The sequence below is a fragment of the Heterocephalus glaber genome, unplaced genomic scaffold (genome assembly GCF_053883595.1).
Source record: "Heterocephalus glaber isolate CG9 unplaced genomic scaffold, H.glaber_assembly_v1.0 deba00001472, whole genome shotgun sequence".
Lineage (NCBI taxonomy): Eukaryota > Metazoa > Chordata > Mammalia > Rodentia > Bathyergidae > Heterocephalus > Heterocephalus glaber.
The window spans coordinates 33,918,275-33,943,397 of NW_028258315.1; the positions used below are offsets into that span (position 1 = coordinate 33,918,275).

Genomic DNA, 25,123 nt, shown 5'->3' on the forward strand with positions numbered 1-25,123 from the left:
TCGTTTTAATTAGAGAAAAAATCCACATTAAAGTGTATTTTACCTGGATGTATTATAAAATTTAGATTTTAAACAATTTGATATTCAATGTTTCTTCCATCTTTCTATTTTCATTGGGATATGTGGAGTCTCATAGAAATAAATTAATGTTAAGATAACCTGCTAAGACTACCTTCCTTTTCATTCTTTAAATCAAGTAATTTTCCATCTCTTGGCTCTTAATGTGAAAAGCATTTGCAGTTCCTGGGATATTTCAGCTGTTGACACTTTAGAAACCTCCAGCTCTGTGTAGGTGTTTCAAAGTAAATTTGAAACATGGAGGTGGAAGAAAAGCCATATGTCCCTAAAAATTTTATTTAATTTTTTAAGTGAAAGAAGAGCTGGAAGTACAAAAGTCTCGAGAGTCAGTAAGCAGCTCCTACAACGAAGAGAGTTGCTAAAAGGAGAACTGAATAGAGCTACTATTTTAAAAAATCTTAACAAATAGCAGACCATTGTTTTATTGTTTGAAAAATATGACCCATTGTAAAAATAGCTCTATCGGTATGCTTTTTCTTTTTGATGAACTAAATGTATTATTAAAGATAACTGTATCTCCTAACACATTGTTAATTTTAACTAATACGTTGAGTTTTTTTCTCAGTGAGGGTGTTGGCATGGGTTCCAACCACCCTGATTGAGAAGGGCGTAGCACAAGTTCCTGTGTAAGCCCCAAGTGTATCCTCTCTCATCCAGACAATTTTTAAATGCTAATATTGAAGGGATTAGGGGTCAGATAAATGAAATTTTCTGAGAGTGTCTGCATATATATACAAATACTACGTATACTTGTAAATGTTGCCCAAGTCACCAAACATTTGCAAAACAATTTGGGACACAGAAAACAAATTAAGCTTTGTGTTTCTATTCGGGTCTGTGAAAGGGGAAGAATGGGGGAGAAATCTAAGAGAGAGCACCTTTTTGCAAGGAAAATAACTTTTTTGATCTTTCAAAAGAGCTCCTATTTTAATCGGAAGACTCGAGGTAAAATGAACAGATAAATAAATAGTAAAATAAAACATAAGACTTTATGGATGAAAACTAGTATTTCACTTCAACTTACATTTTTGATCATATTTTTCTTTATACCATCCTGCCACTGTATTATCATCATCATCAAAATGCACTTTTGAACATGTCCCAAGAGCCAGATACTGGAGATATGAGAAGGCACAGGATGTGTTCTCTGCCCTCTCCTGCTCCCAGCCTGTTTTGATTTTTATTGTGATATAGAAAAAATGTGCACCTTTATTTATAAATGTTTTCAATAGCTTTACCAAGAGGGGATGATTTTTGGATGCTGAGATTGTCCATGTTATCATAACTATCAGTAGTTAACCAAGTTAGGAAATGAAGCTGCAGTAAAAACTGGTCTCTGAAATTTATAGTCCAGTAGTGTTTTTTTCTTTTCAGTGAAGTGATTGTACTTAGTTTTCTGCTCTTGAATTTTTTCTAATTAATTTTTTAATTTGTTCTTTTATCTCTTATTAGTCAAGCCACATGATCACAATATTAATTTGCATTAATTCCCCCAACTTGTCCTTTATCTCACTTCAGGCATTAAATACTAAAATATTTGAAGTACTAAAATGCTTTGAAATTTTTAAATACTAGAATGCTGTAATATATTTTTACCTCGGTTTTGGTTTTTGTGTATCATGTATATATATTTTTCAATCACTAACCTTTCTTGTCTTTGTTAAATTTGTTGAAGAGATTTTGCTACCTTGTTTTTTGGGGAAAGATGTAGGGAAAATGGATTTGCCAGGACTCTCCTTTCTTCCAAAAAAGAGCCCTAACACTGGGGCTTCTGAGAACCTGGGGCTCACGTGTAATTCAGCGCAGTACGCACTAGAAGGGAAGCCATGAAAGGAAATTCTAATGCTGCTTGCCTTAGACATCCAAGTCTTCATTGTAAAATTAAAATGCATAAACACAGCACACAAACCACAGCGCAGAACCAGGGGGTGGGGTTCACATAGTGTGCACAGCTGACAAGTGACCGCTTGGCTGGTTGAGGAGCTCCCTGGGCTTTGGTGCAGACTGAGGCCCCAGGACCTCAGAAAAGCCTCAGCTGGTATTGAAATTGTTACTGATAAGCCTTTGTTATCATCATGGCTTATATTTCCCTGCCAGCTCAGCAGAGGGGCTTAAAAAGTTGGATTTGTGTTGAGTCTAAGAAAACAAAAAGTGTGCTGTTCCTTGGCTCCTTGCATCCTGATTGTGCCCTGTGATGAATTCATGCCCATTGTGTTTATATTCTTGTAAAACTGGTATAATGAAAGGGCTGCTGGACAAGGGCTCAGGAGACTCTGCTTGTGTGCCAGAGCTTGCAAGTTTGTCTTCATATAATGCAGGCCATAAATGCCTTTGTAATTTTATTTGGATTGAAGTGATGTTAACTGAGTTTGCTTTATGCACACTGGAAAATTTAAAGGGTAAGGCCAAATGTGGTTCAAAAATGACTCTCAACTCAGATGGTACCCACTGACTTGTTTGGGGAGGCAGCAACAAAGGTTTGAGTTTTTAAACTTTGATTTAGCTCCTAAATTTTACTGAGTCCATATAGCTCTGAAATAATTTTAATCAGGCTGGGGTTGTAACTCAGTAGTAGAGTACTTGCTTAATGTGTAAGGCTCTGGGTTCCATCCCCAGCACTGCCACCAAAGAAAAACACATGCATACCTTTTAAAAAGTGTTTCTTGCAAAGGCTCCTGCTGCTTCCCTCCTCCTCCTCCTTCTCTTCTTCATTCTGTCTCTGTCTCTCCCTGTCTTTCTGTCCCTCTCTCCCTCTCTTCCTCCCTCCCTTCCTCCTTCCCTTCCTCTCCCTCCCCTGCCCCTCCTCTCATTCTCTCTAAATATTGGAAATATTGAGAGTGCTTTCTCCAAATTTGAGAAAGTGTGCTGTGAGGTCAGCATAGACAATATTATGGACTTGTGTTCTCACCCAGCCCCGCCTCAACCACATCAAGCCATGAGATTCATACACAAGTCACCGGAATGAACAGCCTGACCTCCATACATCCACCTGTAGATTGACACAGGCTCATGCTCATTTATGTTTGGCTCTTCCTTGGTGTATTCTTACCACCCACCTCCTGCTGTGCTACCTCTGTGGGAATAAGTTTCTCCCTGGTGCTAGACCCCTCTGCCTGAGTTGTGTCTACTCCCGGGGACAGGACTCCATCTCAAGTCTTCCGGTCACAGATGAATTCATGTCAAATGACACAGGGCCTTTGCCCTACCTACTTGCTTCTCTTGTATTTTCAGCTCTCCCCACTACAGTGGAAACTCTCCATTCATGACTGACCAAAACTGCTTATCCTAGGTTCAACAGTGACCTTTGCATTTCCTGATCCAAAGGACACTTCTCCATCCTTCTCATTTAATTTTCTCCCACAGTAACTCTGTGAACCACACTCTCCTCTAGTTTCTACTGCTTCCCACCCACAGCCTCTTGGTGGTCTTTCTTCCTTTCTTGGATCCCTAAACATTAATATTCCACAGGGTTGCCACATAACCATCTGCTGTTCTTTCCTGATACTATAGCTAAGGGATCCCCATTTTTCCTTTGGCTTCATCTTCTATCCTTTTGCTGACTGTGTCCAAAGTCTATCTCCTACCCCTTCCTTTCATGGAGTAAGCTCAGACCCAAACTCAATAACTTATACAGCCTCTTGGCTGTGCCACCAGCTCAGACATAAAATGCACACATAAGAATCAGTTTCTCCTAAACCCACATTTTAATGTGTATTTTCTCTTCTAATGAAAAGCAGTGTCACCTGTCACCAACACTAGAAATCACAAAACCATCCATGAATTCTCTTCTTCTTTTTCCACATCCAATCCATAACTGGGTCTAGCTTGACTTTCAAATAATCTCTAGTGTCAGCCTCTTCCTCTCCAGCCTAACATTCAACTCTCTTTCTTTGGGCCACAACACCTCTCCTATGCCTGGTGGCCCAGCCATCCCAACCTTCTTGTCCTCTCCATGCTGCCTGGTGCTCTGGGAGGCTGCTTATCATTGTATGGGTTCCTCTGCTTGCATAAGAGCAGTGGGAGGAGTCCCTGGAGACATAAGACTGCCATTGCGTCTCCATGGTTCTGGTTTTATCTGCCTTCCTTCAGGGACACAGCTCATCCAGGGAGGCCCTTCCAGCCCAACTTTTGCCAAGAGCATTGCTCCCTCCCTGTTCCTTTCCCCTGCCATCTTCTCACTGTAGCTAGTCCCTGTGTGCTCTGCCTTCATCTGTGGTCCTTTGGACTCTGCGAATCCCTCTGCACATGGCCCCTTCTTCAGCATGTCTCAGTCAAACCCTGAGCGTGCAGAGTATTTCCTATTGGCACTAGGAGCCATGAACTGGTCTTTCACTGGGTCTGTCTTCAGCTCTGCACTTCTGCCAAACCTCCTGCCTGCTCTTTTAAATGTAATTCTGGTGTCCCCCTCTAACCGAAAACTCCTCAACAACTTCCTTCTGTCCAAGAAAGGAGTTTGGCATTCAGTTTTCCTCCCTCACCTGCTGCCTTTCCAGGCTCCTCTTTCACTACTTGCTCCTTCCCAGTGTGGACCTGGGAATACTAAGTGATCATAAACCCTGTCACTAAGGAAGACCCTGTGCTCTCACACTGGTTACACCCAACCTCTGCACCCTGGGTCTGATCTGTTGTGCACCTCGCACAGTGCAGACCAGTGTGTGAATCTATGGAGACTTTTTCAGACCATCACTTAGGGTAATATCCTGGAAAATGGACAGAAACAAGAAAAATGACTTTTTCTTCCCTAGTGGATAGTTTTTCTCCCCAGAAAATATTTAATTAGAAACAAGAGAAGGATAAAGTAATGGGTTCCTAATCCTAACTTTAGAAAGAAGTATCTTCTCACATATGCATAAATCTTTGAATATATCAGAGGAATCTCTCTCTCTCTCTCTCTCTCTGACTCTCTCTCTTCTCTTTCCCTGCTTTCTTTGCCTTCCTCCCTTCTCTTTTCTCTCTCCCCTTTGGTTTCCTTCCTTCCCTCCTTCCATTCTTTCTTCCTTCTTTCCTTCCTCCTCATTTAAGTAGCCTTTCATTTCTTCCTTATTTCTCTCTATTCTGTTTCAGTCAGTGTCAGTCTCTGGGTATAGCTTAAACTACAATACATTTCCTCACATGAGAATACAATGAAGTGTATGTGAGATTTTTAACCCTTTTGATTTAAAATTGTGTGGGATTTGGGAGTTATTTTAAAGCCCAATGCCAGGAAGCAGGAATCATTTTCTCATTTGAGAATAGAATGGAGAGGATTATGTCATTTCTTAAGTGGATCTTCACATTTGTGGAAAGGTACTAATTATCCTAGGGGAGTAACTCCAATGCTGGCATTTCCCTTTCAGCTGATTCTTCTCATCCTGCACTCTCCAATCTGCATCTTCCTCATTTAATTTGCTGGGGGCTATGCTGTCTGGTGATGGATGGGAGGTTTTACAGAGGCCTAGAATGTGAATCATGGGGATGTGGGTAATGGCAATGCTGGATTGTTTCCTGATCCATAAAACAAGCAGATAATTTTTTTGACCAGACTGATCCCCTGTGATGGAAGTGGTTTTTTTAACTCTATTTTCTCAAAGGAAATGTCAATATGCATAAAAATCTGGTGGAGCTTATTGAGTAATAAAGTGGAAAAGAGTGGGAATTGAGGTTAGAGCCAGATAAAGGCAGTGCAATCTAGAGAAACATCTGTGCCTGTCACAGAGTTATAGTCCTAAGACCAATTCGAAAAATAAATATGGGCTTATGCAGGACATCACACAAATTACTAAAACTATCTGAATTCAATTGTATTATTTTTAAACAGGAAGAAATTCCCTACTACCTGCATTTACTGTGATGATTCTGCAACATAAATAAGCTACAAGATACTACTATCTAGTAGAATGCAAAGCATGTCTGTTTGGTGCATGATCCAAGGGCAGATCCATGGCTCCTGCTAGGTTATGTAGATCTTTTGAGACTCTTCAGTGTTTTCTGCTTCTTTACTTTAATGCAAATTTGATTGTAATCACTTCAGTTCTCCTTGTGCAACAACTATTTTTCATCACCTTAGTCTTTAATTCAAAGCCTCCACACAGCCTCCCTCTTTGTCTCACAGTGCTCATACTTTCTGTATGTCCATAATCTTCATAAATTGCTCCTTTTTAAAAATCACAATTTCCTGGTAAGAGGAGCCACTCTGACTTACAGATTATCTTTTTGTCATGAAAATGCATTCTAGTAGCAAACCTGGACAATTTGGGCTATTATTAGAAATCATGTATCCATTTAAGATGGTGAATTTTGGTATGAAAAGAAAGTATGTAACTGGGACTGTGAAATGTTTACTAACATGGAACTTTTATTAGTAATACACTTAGGTGGGAAAAATAGATACACTAGCTACCCCAAAAAGTCCATTCTGAGCTCAATAAAATAAATACAATTAAAGTTTCAATGAAAAGTAACAGTGTAAACTATAGGCCAATAGTAACTTAATATATATTTTTTAATTAAATTGAGTATGTGAGCAGTTATTTTTGAAGCTTGTTCAAAGTAATGCCCATATGGGCTGAAAGCACTTTACTAAATATCCATAAATAATTAATTTTTAAGAGATATTTATAATAACAGTATAAGGAACTTAGATCTGTCATTGAACAGTGAGAAGTGTTATTATATAAGGTTTTTTCTTTTCTCAAATGTATATATATTATATATATATATAATATAATCATTTTAAATTATTTTAATTGTGGTTAAAAACACATAATATAAAATTTACCCTCTGAACCATTTCTCAATAATGTTACCTACATTCATGTAACTGTGCCATTAGTCTTAAACGTTTTTCATTTTGCAAAACTAATATTCATTAAGCTCATCTCTCCATTCTTCTTATCCTCAGCCTCTGACAATCACCATTCTAAACCAAACAATGGAATCACACAGTACTACAGTACTCATGTGAGCCATTTATGACTGGCTCAGTTTCTCTTAGCATAATGTCCTCAAGGTTTTTTCATGTTGTAGTATGTGTCAGTCCCTTATCACAATGAGATAACAGTTTTTAAAAGTACCATACTTATTTTTCATCTCAAGTGTTTGTAAGAGATACCAACAATTAAAAGGTACAACACAGACAACTTAGCTTTTTGGACTAATAAAGCAGGAATGAATGACATAGCAATTATTTCAAGGATATCTTTTTTTTTTTTTTTTTTTGAGCAGTGCTATCACAAACACCATTAGTGATGGGCAAGCTTTCTGTTTCCATGGCAACCTAAGCATCTGGCGAGTCATCCCTGTGTTCTCACCAGGAGATGCTGTGTGGTCTTTCTTAGCCTTTGGAAGGAAGCTTGCTCTAGAAGTAAGCAAGCATATATAATCAAGGTTACCAAGCTGTGAGATTCACTGTTTTATAAACAAATGACTTCTAGGGGGTGGGTTGTTATTTGTTTGTTTTCAAATCCAGGTGTAGGAACTGATGCTCTGCTTTACTAGAGTAGACATACTGAACACTCCATGAAAACCAGCTTTGTGTGATCAGTGCATGAGAGGATGAAGGAACTTCAAAGGTTTTGGTAAACTGAGTCACAAATTCATTATTGTTTATTTCATCATACACACATTATGGATAGTATATAGATATGATGCATTTCACAACAAAAACAATTCTTTTGTGCTCACTTTGGCACCACATATACTAAAATTGGAATGATACAGAGAAGATTAGCATGGCCCCTGCACAAGAATGACACCCAGTTTCGTGAAGCGTTCCATATTTTAAAAAAAAACACACACACAATACTTTCACATTAAATTCTGTTTGGAGTGAAGATTAAAATTATAAATAATTTTCCACAACTTAGCCACTTACCACTGGAGGTAGTAGATTACAGGCCAAATTCTATCTAATTTTCTTTGGTGGTCTTATGAAATTTCAACTATCCAATAAAAAATGAATTGTATAGAAACTGATATGCTAGCAAAAATGAAGATTCATAAAATGCAGTTTTAAAAATTGAAACACTTTTACAAATTGCTTTCCCTGTGGAAAATCCTTTTTTAATTAAACATCTTTTTCTCTGTCATTTGTGAGATTTAGGTGATGCATTAAACATACTCATGTCCGTGTTTTTGTGTTAAGTGTAAAGAAGTAATTATTTCTATTTGTAAGAAGCAGTATTCATTAAGTTGGAAATTTAATAAAACTACCAATGGATTAGAAAACTCTTACCTCATCTGGGAAAATTGAGTCTGGATTCTTATTTTTAACTGACAAAAGCAATCTTACAGAAATAACATTTTATTTTTTTTAAATTTATTTTCTTGATACCAAGGATCAAACTCAGGACATTGCACTTGTGAGGCAGTTGGCAGAACCACTAAGCTAAATCCCCAGCCCAGAAATAATAACTTTAAATTCAACTTTAGAGTACTGCCATGATATTTATTCATTCCATTCATCTCATTTCTTCTACCTCATTCTTGTACTCTCTAACAAGATTTTTTTTTCATGTATTAACTTTTGCTCTTTTTTTGTTTGTTTGTTTTGCTGTACCAAGGATCAAACTCAGGACTTTGCACTTGCAAGGGAGGCACGGTGCCACTGAGCTAAATCCCTGGCCCTGGAGAGATTAATTTTTAAACCCATTTTTACCTCTCTTAGCTGAGGACTGAAATCACTAAAAAATGAAATGTTTCTCTGTACTCTCTGATAATATACTTACTTCTTTGAAATTTATGTTCAGAGTCATGTGAATCTGTCTGCTAGGTCTGCTCTATCAGGTAGCACTTGCCTTCCAGTAAAGAGAGACTCTGGATCTCTGGAGTCTGGTACCGTTTTCTGTGTCTTGCAACTAATCCAAGAGAAATGGGCTTCAACATAAATGCCATCTGATCCATTCCAACCTGAGATCTGGGTAGATAGTCTCACTATCCCCTTAATCCAGAGATTGCACATAGTTCCCTTCAGAAGTATGGTAAAATCGGGGAAAGACAGTGCCAAGTGATTTTTAAAACTGTCTTTCCTTCCTGGAAAGTGTTATACTATTTCTTGGCTGTTTAATTTCAGAATATGTTTCCCCCATCTTTATTAGTTAGTCATTATTTTGGTTCTCTTTATTTTCACTCAGCGTGCCCAAATTAATTATAATTTTAATAGAAAAATTTGATGTGATATTTTTTATAAAATTAGGATAAATTCTATTACCTCATGTAGTAATTTAGGGTTAAGTTATATTGGGTTTGTTTTGTTTAATTTTTTCAGGAAGGCTACTTGACCACCCAAAATTCAGTCAACTAACATTTAAAATATCTCTGTGTGTTGAATAATCCAGTTAATACAAACAAATTAACGTCAAGTTCAAAGGTCTTTAGGCATGAAGATATTCTCATATTTTAAGTCCAGATAGATGTGAAATCCAATCAAGCATCAACCAGTGGGAGCTTCAGATTTTTTTTTGAGTAAAATGAAAAAATAAATTACACTCATAACTGCATTTAAAGTTATGAATTGCATCCTTCCTCCCTTTTTTGTGGTATGGCACAATTCATATAATGGCTACATGGGGTTTAGTGCCTCTCCTGGGATCACTCACCAAAGTTCCACGACAGCCATGGCCAAAGAAGCAGGGCAAAAAGAATCTCAAGTGGGCTGAAAAGGCAATTTTGTTCTCAAGAAATTAGGCTTCTATCAACCCTGGGAATATTTAAAATTAAGTATATAAACAGTTAAAAGAATAAAAACCATGGTAGTATTAATATTTTTGTTTTTAAGGAGGCTCTGTATATATTTGCCGATTTGTAGATATAATTTTAAGAGAATTTGTCCTATTACAGTTAGTCTGATAATTCCAATTTGAATGCATTAATCATTTCATTCATTTAAGGTTAGAATTTTGAGCAGAAATCCATATGCTCTATTAAAATATTTAAGACAACTTAAGGCCTATGGCATTTATAAGGTGAAATTAGGAGATGTGTACGAACTACTTGAGTGACTCAGAAAGTGTCTCTGCTAAGGCATTTACAACCCTTTGAAAGTATTATGCTTACCATGAACCATGAACATCATTCAAGGTCATGCTGGAATCAGTTTCCAAGGTGTGCAACTGGGATCCAGAGGATTTGCCAGGTCTTTTCAGGATTTCACAGGCCCAGCACTATTTTCATAATACCGCTAAGGTGGTGTTTGCTCTATTACCCTCACTTTCCTTGCCTGTATAGGGGGCTTCCCCGGAGGTTTCATGAAATATAATATTGCAACAGACAGAGCACAGAATCACAAGGGAAATCCAGCTGTCTCCTATTAATCATAACAGGGCTGAGATGTATCAACAAGATTTACCAAAATATAAATCACAACAGCTTTTTCACTGTTTTTGTGGGTTTTCGAAGACAATAGTTTTTATATAAAAAGATTTGTTTACTTTGTTAATTTTATTATGGATTTAGTTTTAATTTAAATTAAATGTTTTTCTTACATGTCCACTTTTACTTTCTAATATAGTAAAGAACAATAGAAAAAGCACTGGAGGGAGGGATCTCTATAATTTTTAAGACTGTGAAGGGATCTTGAGACCTCTTACTCTAAAGTGATGGTTAAAATTAGCAGCTTTATAAGATATGTGGGCCAAGTAAATAGCCTAAAAAGCTGTGGCTTTGATTTGCAACACTAATGAGTTGAGAATTAACATTAAAATCCAAAGTAAACCTCTGAATTGTCCCTTCTGCCCCAAAGTGCTCATAAGGCCCACAAAACATGTATCACCACATAAATGGGCAGCACCAGAGACCTGAGCCACCTGCAAGAGGAGCCTTCCCCCGCATGAGGCAGAGCACAGGCTTCTCATTCTCACTTTCATGCCCTTGCTTCCCTGTTGTTGCTGGGGTTTCATTTAGCTAAAAATGTGTGATTTTACAAACTGAAACAATAAAAAAAGAGTTTCCATGTAAAAAAGCATATCAATACAAGTTCCTCTGTAATGGGCAAACCAGACAAGCACTTCAAGTCTTTCCCTGGGGCAAATTATCTAGTCACTCTGGAGCTCAACCTCTTCTCTAGGAAGAGGATAGTAGTTGTGCATGAATGAGATTGTTGTGAGAAATGAGTTAATACATTTAAGGTGCTTAGAGTAATGGCAACTGAAGAAACATGTTACAGATCCTTTTTTAACATTTAATAAAAAGTATTGTCAAATTCCCTCTAAAGAATTCATAGGCATCTTGTTGGAAAAACAGCTGTTGCTTAGTTTGGAGGCTGCCTGTATTCTCTGCTTTTATGTCCTTAGGTCACAAAAAATGTATGTGCAAAACTGAAATTAATGATAGGGTCCATTTCCTTGATAATTTGGAATGTTGGCAAATAAAATCCTTCTCAGCCTTTTCCTTCTCCTAGAATATTGATATATCTTCTTACTTCTAAATTTTTTATCTTTCTGGAATGCCATTAACATGGAAATCTAAAAGTAAAAAAGGCTTAATTTAAGTCAACCCTTCTACTATATGTGTATGTGTATTCCAAATTAATTTTGCAATTTATTCCTTGACCTGAAAAGTACCCAAAATGTAACATGCCTTAGTTTAATTTGAAGTATTTTTTGCAATACAAGTTAGTGGTTGATAATAGTTTAAAACTACAGTAGTCCTCCATTATTATTATTGTTGTTGTTGTTTTGTTTATGCTATTTGAGGAGGTCCTTGGAAGAATACACCCGACCACTGGTTCAGCCCTTTCTTTTAGAAAAAAACAATGAAATGCCACTTAAGGGGAACTGCGGAAATAGTATGATATTTAAGAAGTACTTGCCTTGTAATAGACACTCATTTATCCCTCACAGAGTCCTGGGAAGAAAATACTATTTTTAATTTTCACAGATGAATTCAGAAAAGTTAAATATCTTTCCTCAAATTATGGAGCTACCCAGATCCTGGCCTGCATTCTGTGACTGATAGAACAGAATGTCCTTGTGGAGTTGCATAATAGATGCTGACATTCACTAGAGCCCACATGCCCTGTGGAGCCAGAGTCCGTAGGCAGAGGAAAAAGAATAAGAAACTCCAGTGTGATGGAGAGAGGGCTGTGGCAAGAGGGGAACGGGAGACCAAGGAGGTTTTCCCCTCGCTCCACTTAGATACAGTTACACTCCTTTATCCGAGGATTGCTTTCTGTGATTTCAGCTCCTGTGGTCATCCACAGTCTGAAAATATTAAATGAAAAATTTCAAAAAGAACAATTCATAAGTTTGAAATTGCATGCTGTTCCGAATAACATGGTCCATCCCCCTTAATCATTCCTTTGTTGGGCATACCCTTGCTGTGTATGCTACCCACCTTTGGTCACTTAGTAGCAGCATTGGTGAAGGGACCCACAGCCACAGTATCTCAGGTCCCTTGCACATAGTAGTGACCTTTGAATTTTGATGCTGTGTCACAATGCCCACTTCGTCTAATCAGGTAGCATTGTTATCATCCCATAGCATCATCACAAGGAGGGTAAGTACAGGAAAGGACATTTTGAGAGAGAGGAGAGAGAAGCCACAATCACATAACATTTATTAGAGTGCATTGTAATAATCGTTTCATTTTAGTATTTGTTATTGTTAATCTCTTACTGTATATAAGGTAAAAATTAAATTTTATCATAGCTACATATATTTTTATCATAGCTATAAATATATAGCTATATATTATCATATATATATGAAAAAGAGTATATATAGAGTTTAGTGCTCTCTGTGGTTTCAGGTATCCACTGGGGGTCTTGGAAGTATCCCCTGAGGATGGGGGTGGGAGGCCACTGTGTAATACTTGCTCTTTTGCTTCTAGTCACTTAATATTAAAAACTATTTTTATTATATTCTATGTTCTGTTTTCTGTCTTATGATTATGACTTAAGTATGCATTATTTTGTTTGGGTTTATAATTAAGGAAAGTGTTCACTAGGCAACTACCCATTTCTTCCTAAGAGTTTATATATTTTAAAAGGAAGATATCTTTTCACAGGAAGAAGTACCAGAGTATTTATTCACAAGCAAAGCTGTGTTCATACTTTATGAGGTTCTAAGTACCTTTATTCTATTTATTAACTTCAAAATAAATATAATAAATTGTATTTGTAGTCAATTTTAAATATTTTTATTAGAGTAAAATTTAAAAGTATACATAAATCTAAATGGTTTAGCTATAAATGAACCAAATTCCTTTTGCATTGAATGAGATTTCTTAATAACCATGTTAGCAGATGTGGGATAAAACTCAGTGTTCTATCATCTCAGTCCTAGGGTGTTTGCCGCATATGCTACCTTTGTCGTTCAAACTGCACTTTGCTTTTGAGAACATTCCCTGTGTAACTTATTGCCTAAATGGACTTCTGTGGGTTTAACAAAGTAGTTTCTGAAAAAAGCCATCCTGACAAAATTCTTGTTTGCAGGTCTGTTTTTTTCTAGATATTCCATCTAGTTAGATTTTTCTGTGCGTCCTAAAATAAGCAACATGAAAACTTTTACATGCAAGGGAGTGCTAAGACAAAAACAATGAGCCTTATGAGTTCCATGTTTTAGGACATTCTCTATCTTTGAGCACATCTTGCCTTACAGGGAAATGACAATGACACCCTGAGCCAGAATATTCACAGAAACATCAGAAGGTCAACAGTTGTGAGCTCTGTTATTTAATTCTGGGAGGAAATGTGGCAGTTTTCAGCAGGAAAAAAGGTTTTCAATATAAGGCTATTAGACGTAACGTTTGTTCCAAGAAAAATTTTAACTTCACAGATTAAGCATACTATTTATAGCAATTCAGTCAAAAATATTTTCCTTGCATAATTCCATTGTTTTTCCTTTATTTTGTTGACTTAAATGGCAAGATCTTGAAAAATAATATAAATTGAAACATACTGTCGATTTATTGCTCTTTAAGCTTTACTGTATAATTGATGTACTATATGCATAAATATTAAAGTGTAAGATTTGAAATTTTGATATATGTTCACACATGTGAAATAATCAACAGAAGCCAGATAACAAGCACGTTGTCAACTGTGTAATGTATTGCAATGTTTTTGTAACCCTACATCATCCCTCCCTTCTACCTCTCATGCTTACCACTCATACCCAAGAAGCCATTGATGAGCTTTCTATCAGTAGAGATTAGATTTAATTTTCTAGAACTTTATATAAATGGAATAATATGTCTTTTTGATCTGACTTCTTTCACTTACTGCACTTATTATGAGATCGATTCATATTTTTGTGTGTACCAATAATTTATTTCTTTATGCTACAAGGCACTATTCCATTAGCCTATATACCACTATTTATTTATCCATTCACCTTGATTGACATTTGGCTTGTTTCCAGTGTTACTCTGCTGGGCACATCCATGTACATGTATTTGTGTGGAAAAATGTCATTTTTCTTATGTAAATACCAGAGTAGACTGTCTGGTTTATATGTTAGGTTTATGTTTAACTTTTTATGTAACTGCCAAAGTTTTTCAAAGTGGTTGTGACATTTTACATTCCCAGCAGCAGATGAGAGTTCCAGGTGTTGCCCATCCTTGCTAACACTGTTATGTCAGTATATTTAGTGTTAGCTATTCTAGTGAATGTGTAGTGATATTGGCTTTAATCTGCATGTCTCTAATGACTAATGATATTAAGCATTTTTTCTTACCTTTATTTACTATTTATACATTCTTTAGTGATGTTTGAGGTGAAATTTTTAAATATATTTTCTGTTGGTATTGTTTGTCTTAATACAGCAGTTCTTCATAAATATTTAGACAAAGAACATATATTTATATGTCTGAAAAGTAGTATAAACTAAAGCTCAAGTAATTTGTCATGGTTTAAATCAACTTTTTGCCTAAAATTTCATTAAACTAAATTTTGATATCCTTTAAAATTGATCTCAGAAGAATGATTCAAAATGTGAATCAGTTTTAATATTTGTGTTTGTGCTTCAAAAACTATGAGACCGTTATTTGTGCTTCTTATTTTTAATACATCTGTTTTGTATACATTCAATTATGATTTCTTTTTAATGGTACATTATTGTCCCATGTCTTCTGTCCTGATTACTAAATTTTCTCTAATGTGCTTCCTAACTTGTGATATATTTATGAAACATTGTGGCTTTATGTAGATACAATAACAGCTACACATAAATAGCATTTTTGTTTACCAGGCACAGTTCTAAATCCTGTAAGTACATAAAACAATTTGGTTCACATAATAGCATATGTGTATTGTGACCTATTTTAAAACAAGAAAGCTGAGGCCCAGAAAGAAAAGACACATTTGCCCACACCATACATCCAGAGCCACATCCTCTGTGCTTCTCTTAAAGGGTCAAATATTTTCAGGAGGGTGGGAACACTGTATACATTACTTTTCTAGCAACACATTGCCAATCATGCCTTAAACCCCCTCATAACATTTGTATAAATAAAACAAATGAATTTTTATTCTAACTTTATTTTCTCTGTTAAGGAATAAAGTTGCCAAGATGATTGTAATGAAATAAAAGAGCACAAAGTTTAGATTCTGGAAAAATCTATAGGTTATAATCTGAGTTCTTATCTAATATACTGATTAAATCTGACATACTGTTATCCTGATTTGTACAATTTGATTTTTAAAAGTATAATATTATATGAGCAGATAATCCATGAAATACTAGCTACATTCAAGACTTAAAGTGACAGTTTTTTGTATCTGAGAGAAAAGTAGTCAAAGTCATTTCTCTTAGAACAAAGGAATTACTTCATGATGTTACTAGAATTGTAGACCAAGCTCTATAATGTGACAAATTCAGATAAACCTACCAAAAATGTATTATCAGTGGATTATAATTAAGAAATTTATGATGGATGTTGATGAAAGTGAAGATTAATTTTAATAGATTTTAATATTTCTAAGTACAATATGTAAGATTCTAATGTATATAAATGAATTATTCATGTGGATTCATTCATATGATATCTTAAGGGGAACAAGGGCTGTTCTGTGGCTTTCTAATTGGGCTCTATCATTTGCTCATGCACTTGACAATCAATTTCTCTCACTGCAGAAACACATTCAGGGATGAAAACACTATGTCTTATTTTGATCTCACTATTAGATCTTATTCATGAGGCAGTCACAATGTCTATGGCTCCAAGCTTCCTATAAGGAAGATATTTGGTAGATATTGCCAGATTTTGGTTTTATTTTAATTCATACGACACAAGACAATACAACATAATTATGCAGCTTTTGCTTAATTTTTGTTAGGTAATTTTATGATTGATAAATAGCTGTAGTATACATTTTTGTTTATTGAATTTTCACTACTGTAAAGCAAAGATTTGCAGACTTGCAGAGGTTTGCAAAGTTCCTGTTATGATTTAAAATTTTTCCTTAAATGAGAAAATATCTTTTTTGCCATCCTTTAAATTACATGCCTTCCTCTCCAGACAGATAAGAAAAAAGCAATCAAACTCACAGATAAACAGAAACCAGTCTATTCCTCATCTCCTGTCAACCTCACTGGATTGAGCACTGGGAAGTGTTGATTGGACTGGGTACGGTTACAACACTCCTGAAAGCCAAGAATTTCTAGTTTTGTTCTCGCAGTTTCCTTTCCCCATTTTCTACATACATGCGCCCAAAACCCTGCTGACCACCATCTCAGTTCTTATAGATGTTCACCCCAACATGTGTTTACTTGTGAGGAAGGTGACCCTAACCCCAGGCAACCAGGTGAGGAGCTTAATTTTCATGAGCTCCACCTATGGATTCAGACAGGCCAGCTTCAAACTCTGCCACTGCTCCTTACTAACTGGACCATCCTGGGGAAGCTGCTTGACTTCTCCAAAACTCACTTGTCCCTTCTCAATTAAAGGCCTGATAATAATTGATAAATAACCCCACTCACCATAAAGCTGCTATGACCATTGCATGAAAACTACATGGAATATGTAAACCCTATTCATACATGTTATTTATCTTTGTTGGATGTAAAATCAAGATTAGGATAACACTGCCTAAAATAATACAAATTAAGCAGATGTGACTTGGACTGGCTTCCCGCCCTTTTCCATGTGAGTTTCCCAGCACTCTTTGTAGGACATAGTGAGGAGAAAGAGTGAAGAGGGATGTGATCATTCAAGCCAAGACAAGCAAAGACAAATCCAAGCAGAGGCCATACATGCTTATCCGCAGCCTTTCCTTTCTTGTTAGCCATTATCTCCATAGAACTAATGACATGGAGCAGCAAGCAATTGCAGAGCAATGAATTGTTATATGAGATTTTTATCTAAGTTCTTCCTACATCCTAGCATCTTTTCTCTATTTTTCTCCTTTGGGTTTCTTACATAAGAGAATGTGATATTTAAACTTGTGTGTCTGATTTATTTCACTAAAGATTATGGTCTCGAGGAAAGGGAAGGGGACAAAAAAAAGAATTGAGATGTGTTATGTACAATACAAATTCCCTATGATGAATGTGATCATTATGTACCACAGATACTAATAAAAACATTTTTAAAGAATTAAGACAATGTTACATTTTTGTGAATATTTAAATACAGCAATTGTAGTTACATAAAAATTATTGTCACACACATAGCTTCCATATTTGAAACATTTTCCAATTTCAAGTACCACATAATAAAGTAGAGTTCATGGTCAATCCACACACATGTGTGCACACGCACGCACACACACACACACACACACACACACACGATGAAGCCTAAGAGGTAGAGGGCTCAAATGGAAGAATGTTGGAATGTCAGATGATGAAAAATCTGTGAGGTGCAAGGGATAAAAACAAAAGTACCAAATGGTAAATGGTTCAGGAGAAGAAAAACAAATGTCTGTCATGGTATATAGGCTTATCTGCCTATCTTTGTCTCTCTCCCTGTCAGTCTTTTTCTCTGCATTTCTGTGGGTTTTGCTCTGTTTCTCTCTCATTGTGTCTCACCTTTTTTTCTCTCTCCCTCTCTCTGACTCTCTCTGTCTCATACATGTATGTGTACACATTCACACCACACCAGTGACTCCAGTCTTTAATCACAATTATAGAAGACTGACACCAATAGTTAAGAAGATCATAACATCCCATGTAAGAAAACAAGAAATGAACAGAGTGTTTCAAATATCCTCATATCTGTGGTTTCCTAAAGGCAAAGTCTTGTGGTTCAAACTGGTTGGTTAGATTTATCAAACATTAATCTACCAGAGCCTGACTTCTGGTGAAATGCAAAAGCTAGGAAAGTGCTTATGTAAAAACATGTATAATTATATTGACCTCTTACAAATGGGCAAATTAAAACATCTATTAAATAATATTATTAGGATGAACACCCCAAAGTTTCAAAAGAACAATATTGTATGCAATCTGAAACATTAAGTAAAAATCCTACTTTAAAGGTTTATCACATTATGAGTGTGACATGGGATATTGGCTGTCAGGTCATAATTGGAAGATGTGGAAATAACTGCTACAGTTGTAATGCTTACTCACAAAATATGTTTAGAGTAGACCCAGGAAAATCAATCCTGGATTGAGGTTCTGGAATCTTTTCTATCCTTGTGCCTCAGATTCCCAATGATTCATCCTTCTTTTAGCTGGTAAAATATCTAGCTGTTAGCTTATCCAACAAAATGTCCATTTTCTCCTATAACTGGTGTGATATATAGTTAAAGGACAACCCTGGGCCCAGGATTTAGCTCAGTGCCACCGCGCCTGCCTCAAAAGCAGTTTGATCCTTGGTACCAGGGGGGAAAAAAGGATAACCTTGTGTTTTGATCATGCAAACATGGAAATGATTTTAGGGATTTCAGGTGTATTAAAATTTAGAGGAAAAATAATTTAGAGTATTTTTAAATCTCAAATTAGTGTCAGATTGTCAAAAATCCAGACAGCATCTGTTAAAGTAATGAATACTCCAGACATACAGGATTAATGGAATTTTAAAAAGCAAAATGGAATGGAAAGGTGTTATATTCAAATAAAAATACTCTTCTTCACTTGAAAGGGCCTCACTTCTTTCTAGTTCCCAGTGAAATGGAGAAAACTGAAAATAAATACTTTTTAAACAATTATTGTTTTCTTGACATATTTTTTATCAATTCTGGTTTTTGTTGTTTTATTTTGTATGTTTTTAACAAGAAATTTTATTTTAGTCTAATAATTTTCTTCTTTTCCCACACATATTTTGGAAAGTGCTCTGAAAAATGTTGTTGTTACTAGAATAAAAGTAGTTCTGTGTCAATTTCCTCTCTTGCTACCCAGTGTGAGAATAAATGTCCCCGAACTACTTTGGGAGCTTGATGTTCTCTCTTCCTGGCCATCTCTGCCCTTGAGGATTTGTCCATCATTTGTGCCTAGGTCTGAGCTCTCAGCACTGCCATCTCCGTACTGTTTCTGTACAGCACACATGGGCCAGGCATGAAGCTTACAGCTGGAGCTGATACCCTAAAGATAAAGAAAAAGTGCATTTTGAAAAATGCTGTCACTGCTCTTGCACTTTGGGCACATCCTCATTCAGTAATAATGGTGACTTCCAGTTACTGAACACTTTCATGTGCCAGATATTTTGTACAATCTCCATGTATACTATTGTATTGCATATTTTCAAAAAAAATGAGATATGCTCTCTGTTCTACAGAAACCAAGGTTCATTGAAATCTAAGATATAAATGGGTCTTGCTAACAGAAAACAATGTCATCTTCATAATGTCAGCTGTAAATCAGGAAAGAACTCCCCTGGCTCAGCTCTGAAACTCCCTCCAAGTAGAAGTGACATTCCCTTTGCTGATCTACCACTGGGAGTATGGGACTCTCCAGAGTGCTTCTGTTATAGAAATACCAGCCGGGAGCCTTTAAAATGTATTGATTAACCAGAAACACAGACAGTATACAACTTCCACAGTTTTTTTCAAAACCTTTAATGTGGATACTCTCTAACTAAAGTGAGTCAAAACACATTAAGTGGAAAAGATGAAGGATAAAAGACAAGAATCCATCTCTGTTACCATATTGCTTAATCCCAAATATAATCAATATTGTCATTTTGCTCCACGACTTGGGCCAAAAATGAGGGCAGTGCTTTAACATTGAAAGCACCAAGTGCTTCTTCCCCAAACTCTGGTCAGCTAGGATCTTTTTGTACACACCAGTTGTGTAGTGAGATGTTGCACTGTGTATACAGCTTTTGAAAGTGATCCCTAAAGCACAGCCCAGAGCCTTCCATTTCTTTGCTTCTTCTCCAATAAACAATCTAATCGTTTACATGATTTTGCCTGTATATCTTATCTTCTTCTTTTTAAATGTTTTTTGAAACCAGTGAGTACTCATCATGAAAAATTTGGAAAATAAGTGGAACAGTTTAGAAAATAAACACCCTAAATAAATATCATTATCAACCCCCAAATTACAAGTACTATTGACATTTTGATCTCTGCAAGTTGAACTATCAGAAATTGCTGGAAATTGACTGTTTTTGACCTGTCCAATCAGAAAATTGATTTGACTAAAACTAAATTGTCTATGTGTATTTTAGGGGTTATTTTGTGTACATATTTGTGCTTATAAGACCGGACATGTGCACCACACAATTTTAGATCTAGGTTTTTCTGTTTATGTTCACTGAACGTAGTAAAGAATACTTTACCATGAACCTTCGTTTAAAAATGTGATTTAGGGGCCAGGGATTTAGCTCGTTGGTTCTGCCTCCTGCCTCACAGGTGCAAGGTCCTGAGTTTGATCCCCAGTTCCAAAAAAAAAAAAAAAAAGTGATTTTTTTTTTTCTTTTTTGTTGAAAGGTTCTCCTAAGGCATTCCTTGCTCTGTGCATTTGCTCCATAGAAGCAGGGTGTCCTTGGCTCCCAGCAGGCTATTATTCAGCAGTATGTGTTAACCATTTACAAAACAAGTGTATTGCTTAAGCCAGCAGGAAAAAACTATACTAACTCAAGATATTTGAGCATTTTCTGAACCATATTTAACAAGGAAAACTCCAGAGAATCAGATTAAATATGTTGTTTACACCAGGAGCAGCATTATATTTCCTGAGAACAGCTGTACAATAGGAATTGCCAAAATTATAATTCATCACTTCAAAAGTGACCTTTCCAAATATTTAAGAGGTTGTGATTTTAGCTAAATACAGTTTCAGGAGCTCATTAAGATTTTCAAGAGTGTATCTCAGAATGTCAAGGTTGTGTTTCAAAAAATTGTATTTGAAAATATATATTTTTAAATAATGCTATCAATTTTTTAAAAATCCCAAATTGATTAGTTTTTTTGTGCACTACAGCATGCAATAGTCCCTTTTTAGTAAGGTAAATTAATTTTCATGGCATTAAAAAGTCTATGAACTTGGGGAAAATACTTACCCAGACTCAAAAATAAATTCATTTCCAGCTAGGCTAGAATCTGAAAACTAGGGGTTTTTTTTCTATAGTGGGGTAGAGAGAAATACAACCTAAGCATTTTGTACAATGTAGCATTTACTTAGTTCCCCTAAGAAAACTCATCTGGACAAACAAAACTGGGAAAAACAGGAAAACAGGTGTCAGAATCTGCCTTTAGGAAAGTCACAATGCACATCTCAGTTTTAATATTTCTAAGTACAGTAACCTTCTTGTAATGATAAAGATGCACAGTATTTAACTCAGGACTTCTCAGATTTACTTGAACACCAAATTTCTTTCTGCGTATTCTGAAACTCATGGGACATGTAGTAGAATGTTAGAAATGTTAGGAGCACCTGTGAGGTATCTTGTGATTTTTCAATTTTGCCTACCTGCTCATCTTGGTGACTTATCATTTAGAATCCAGACAGTCTCCATGGCTCTCTACAATACCAGCAAGAGTTAATTTTTATATGAATGATCCAATACTGGAAAGATTTTGAACCTAAAATATGGCTTTAAAGTATCTGCAATTTTTTAGTAAGCACAATTATATGTAACACAGTGTAAACCATATAGAATTCTATAATTCTCTCCCCCCACACACACACACACAAAGTGGTGACAATCTGTAGGAGACAAGATGAACACTGTAGTCACACTGGAGGCTCCTTCTGTGTCTGGAGTGTATAGCTTGTGACAGTCCCTTTTACATCCTCACATTATTATTGTTTCATGACATTATCCCTGAGTAACCTGTTTTCTGGTATCTTTCAGAGCATTTATAAATCTTCCCTGACTGAAGTTCAGTTTTTTTCTTTTTATCAATTATGTTTTAAAGGAACTGGATTTAGTTTCAGTGCACTCAAAGAAATGCCTACAGTTAAAAATTCACCAGGCACAACTTTGTTATTTCCTCTGGTCTTAGCTGTTTGTCCATCTGGGCAGAGACACGCATGTCAGGGCATATTTGGGATACATGATCTTTACCCACCATCCTGGGAAAGAGACGGAAACAACAATAAGTCAGTGAGAATAACTTGTACTACAAAAAGCTGCAGAGGAAACTGGGGCCCAAAGTTAGAGTTTAAACAGGAATCTTGATGACCCGACAGAGCTTTGGGTGTGAAGGGGAGCTCAGCAGTTATCAGGGAGACAGGTTTTGAGTCACATTTTCATCAGAATATAATATATTCATATTTTTTAAAAGCTTGGAGAACAAGAATGTTAGCGGAAAAAGTAATGCACATTACCATCACTTAAAAGATAGCCATGTTAACATTTACACGTGGTATTTCCTTTCTCTTTTTTATCACTCCTGAGAGGTAAATTATTGGCTTTTAACTTCAGGCAGCAGATGAGAAAACCCAGACACTAAATCTTGAAGACCATTCATGGAGACTTCCTGTTAGTAGTAGAGTGAAGAATATAAAGGAAACGTGTTCTGTAAACAAGCAGGTCCTAGATACAGAGCAGAATATACCTTTCTTGGCTTTTTTAGGAATAAATCTGCCTACACAGTTTTAAAGTGAGCCAAGACTGTTACTAATTTTCCCTCTTCTGATCAATTCCATAGCCTAGTTGTTAGGAATGGTTCTTCAGTTGTAAAAGAAAGATCTTGGACTGCCAGTTTTATATACGTGGACCTTTAAGCAGTTTCTCTAGTTCCTGCTGGGAACACCCAAAAGAATATCCTTTATAAGAATCTAAACTCAAAACACCTTTTTCCCTTTAAAATTAGGTATTTGACCTCTTGTAAACACTGTTACTTGGTCAGGTTCTATAACCCTGGTGTGTCTAAAAATAAGAAAAACTCACTTGTAGCTTTCACATTCATATTATGGCTTAATGAGCAAGAAAGAGAGAGGGAGTGAGGGGGAAAGGGAGAAAGAGAAAGAGACTGAAAGAGACAGGCTTAGATTTAAGGACTATAATTAAAAGCCACCTGCGATGGGACTACTGAAAGGTCACCTGAAGAAAAGGGTGATTAACTTTTCTGAGCACCTGAGCTGATCCATCTCTAGCTAAAGAGCAGCATTTTAAAGATATGGCATTGTTTATAAAATTAGGGAGGTTGGAGACTGGATCTTTTCCTTTGTTAAGATTTTTTTTTCCACTTTTAAAGATTACAGGAAACCATTTGGGGATTTGGACATTTTTTAAAATTATTGTTTCATGGGAGAAATAATAACATCAACTTTTAGATCAGAATGTAATAGCAACTTACTAAATGGAGAATTTCATAATTTTTACTCACTAGGATAGAAAGCCTTTTAAAATTCTTTCTCTGAATAGTAGTTACTGTTGATTTTTTCCAAATATATTTTCTAAGGATTATCTTTATCAGGCTAGGTTCATCAGAACCTAGGCAAAGATTGTTGCCAGCCTGCCATCAGTAAAAGATTATTTCTGAGGCCCTCAGACAGAGAAGAGATACCTTTGAGAATATAGCTTTTCGTCTCAAAACCCAAATACACAGATAGTTACGTGTATAGATATAGAGATAGATCTATAGAAATAATACTCAGGTATGGTGAGGAAAGAGAAAACAAAATCTTGCAAGTAATTCACTGGTATCTACTAAATTTTAAAATATGCATATTCTATGACCCACAAATAGTAGTTTTAGGAATATATTGTCAAAAATTAAGTGTACATCTATACAAGAGTTATCATTACTATATGTCTTGCAATAGTAAAAAAGGAAACAACCTTAATCTTATAAATTATAAAAGAACTGAATAAATGACGGCACATCCACATGAGGTAGGTTACTATTCCTTACAAAGCTGGAGTGGGACCCAGACAGACTGATGAGAAACACAAGCCATATTGTCCAGTGGGGACAGATGTATGGCCATGTGAGTGAATGGTCACAGCAAAGGAAATGGGGGTATTTGGATGATAAGAGAAAAGAGGGAAAGACAGACATCAGTTAACATTCAAGAGAACTGAATTTGGGAGTGAGAGTGGGGAAGAAAAGCATCACTAATATTTTCCCTTTATGTAACTAGATATTATTTGGTTCATTAAATGAACCTGTATTACCTTTGTTACTAAAGAAGTAAAAATAGTATTTTATTTTGCATTATTTTACCTTAGTGGTCATTTAAAAAATTCTGTGTTTAAGTTGAGTTGCTTGGAATTAAACCTTTCAAAGTTTAAGAGCCAAGAATGAAAAGTTCATGGCAGAACCAGGATGAACAGTCTCCTATCCCACTTTAGTAGCCTTGCTATTCTGTTTCCAGAGCTTCCTTAGAATTATAAGTAAGGTACTCTTCTCGGCTTATGTACAAATGCATTTTTCAACTTAAAAATAGCTCTATATCCAGTGGGGATTAAAAAGTAGAAAATAATAGCTTTAGAAAAATGAAATTGTATATGCCCATGGCTTTTTTTTCTTTCCACTGCATTTGTAGCATGACACATTTTAACTACCTTGTGACCACCTTACCTCCAAAAGATTAAAAATATGATGAATCTGATATAATAAATGAATTTTTCACTCAGTTACTCAGGCCCTGTATTGTATCCACTAATATGAATTATCTTGAAGTTAATTATATTATGAAGGAGCTAGGGTTTCAAGATTTTGATGTTTTTATCCGTATATTGAAAAATATAAATAAACAGGGGCCATATATAGTTCCTATTTTGTGATTAT

General features: G+C 35.9%; 1 protein-coding gene and 1 non-coding gene across 6 annotated transcripts in view; both read left to right on the top strand.

The window, feature by feature from the left end:
- The window catches only part of Chrm3 (cholinergic receptor muscarinic 3), a 485,994-nt gene that overhangs the window by 184,918 nt on the left and 275,953 nt on the right, over positions 1-25,123 (top strand). The window lies entirely within an intron of this gene.
- LOC147826311 (U6 spliceosomal RNA) lies at positions 7,733-7,839 on the top strand. Its single transcript, XR_015439633.1, has one exon. It is a non-coding gene; the product is annotated as a U6 spliceosomal RNA (small nuclear RNA).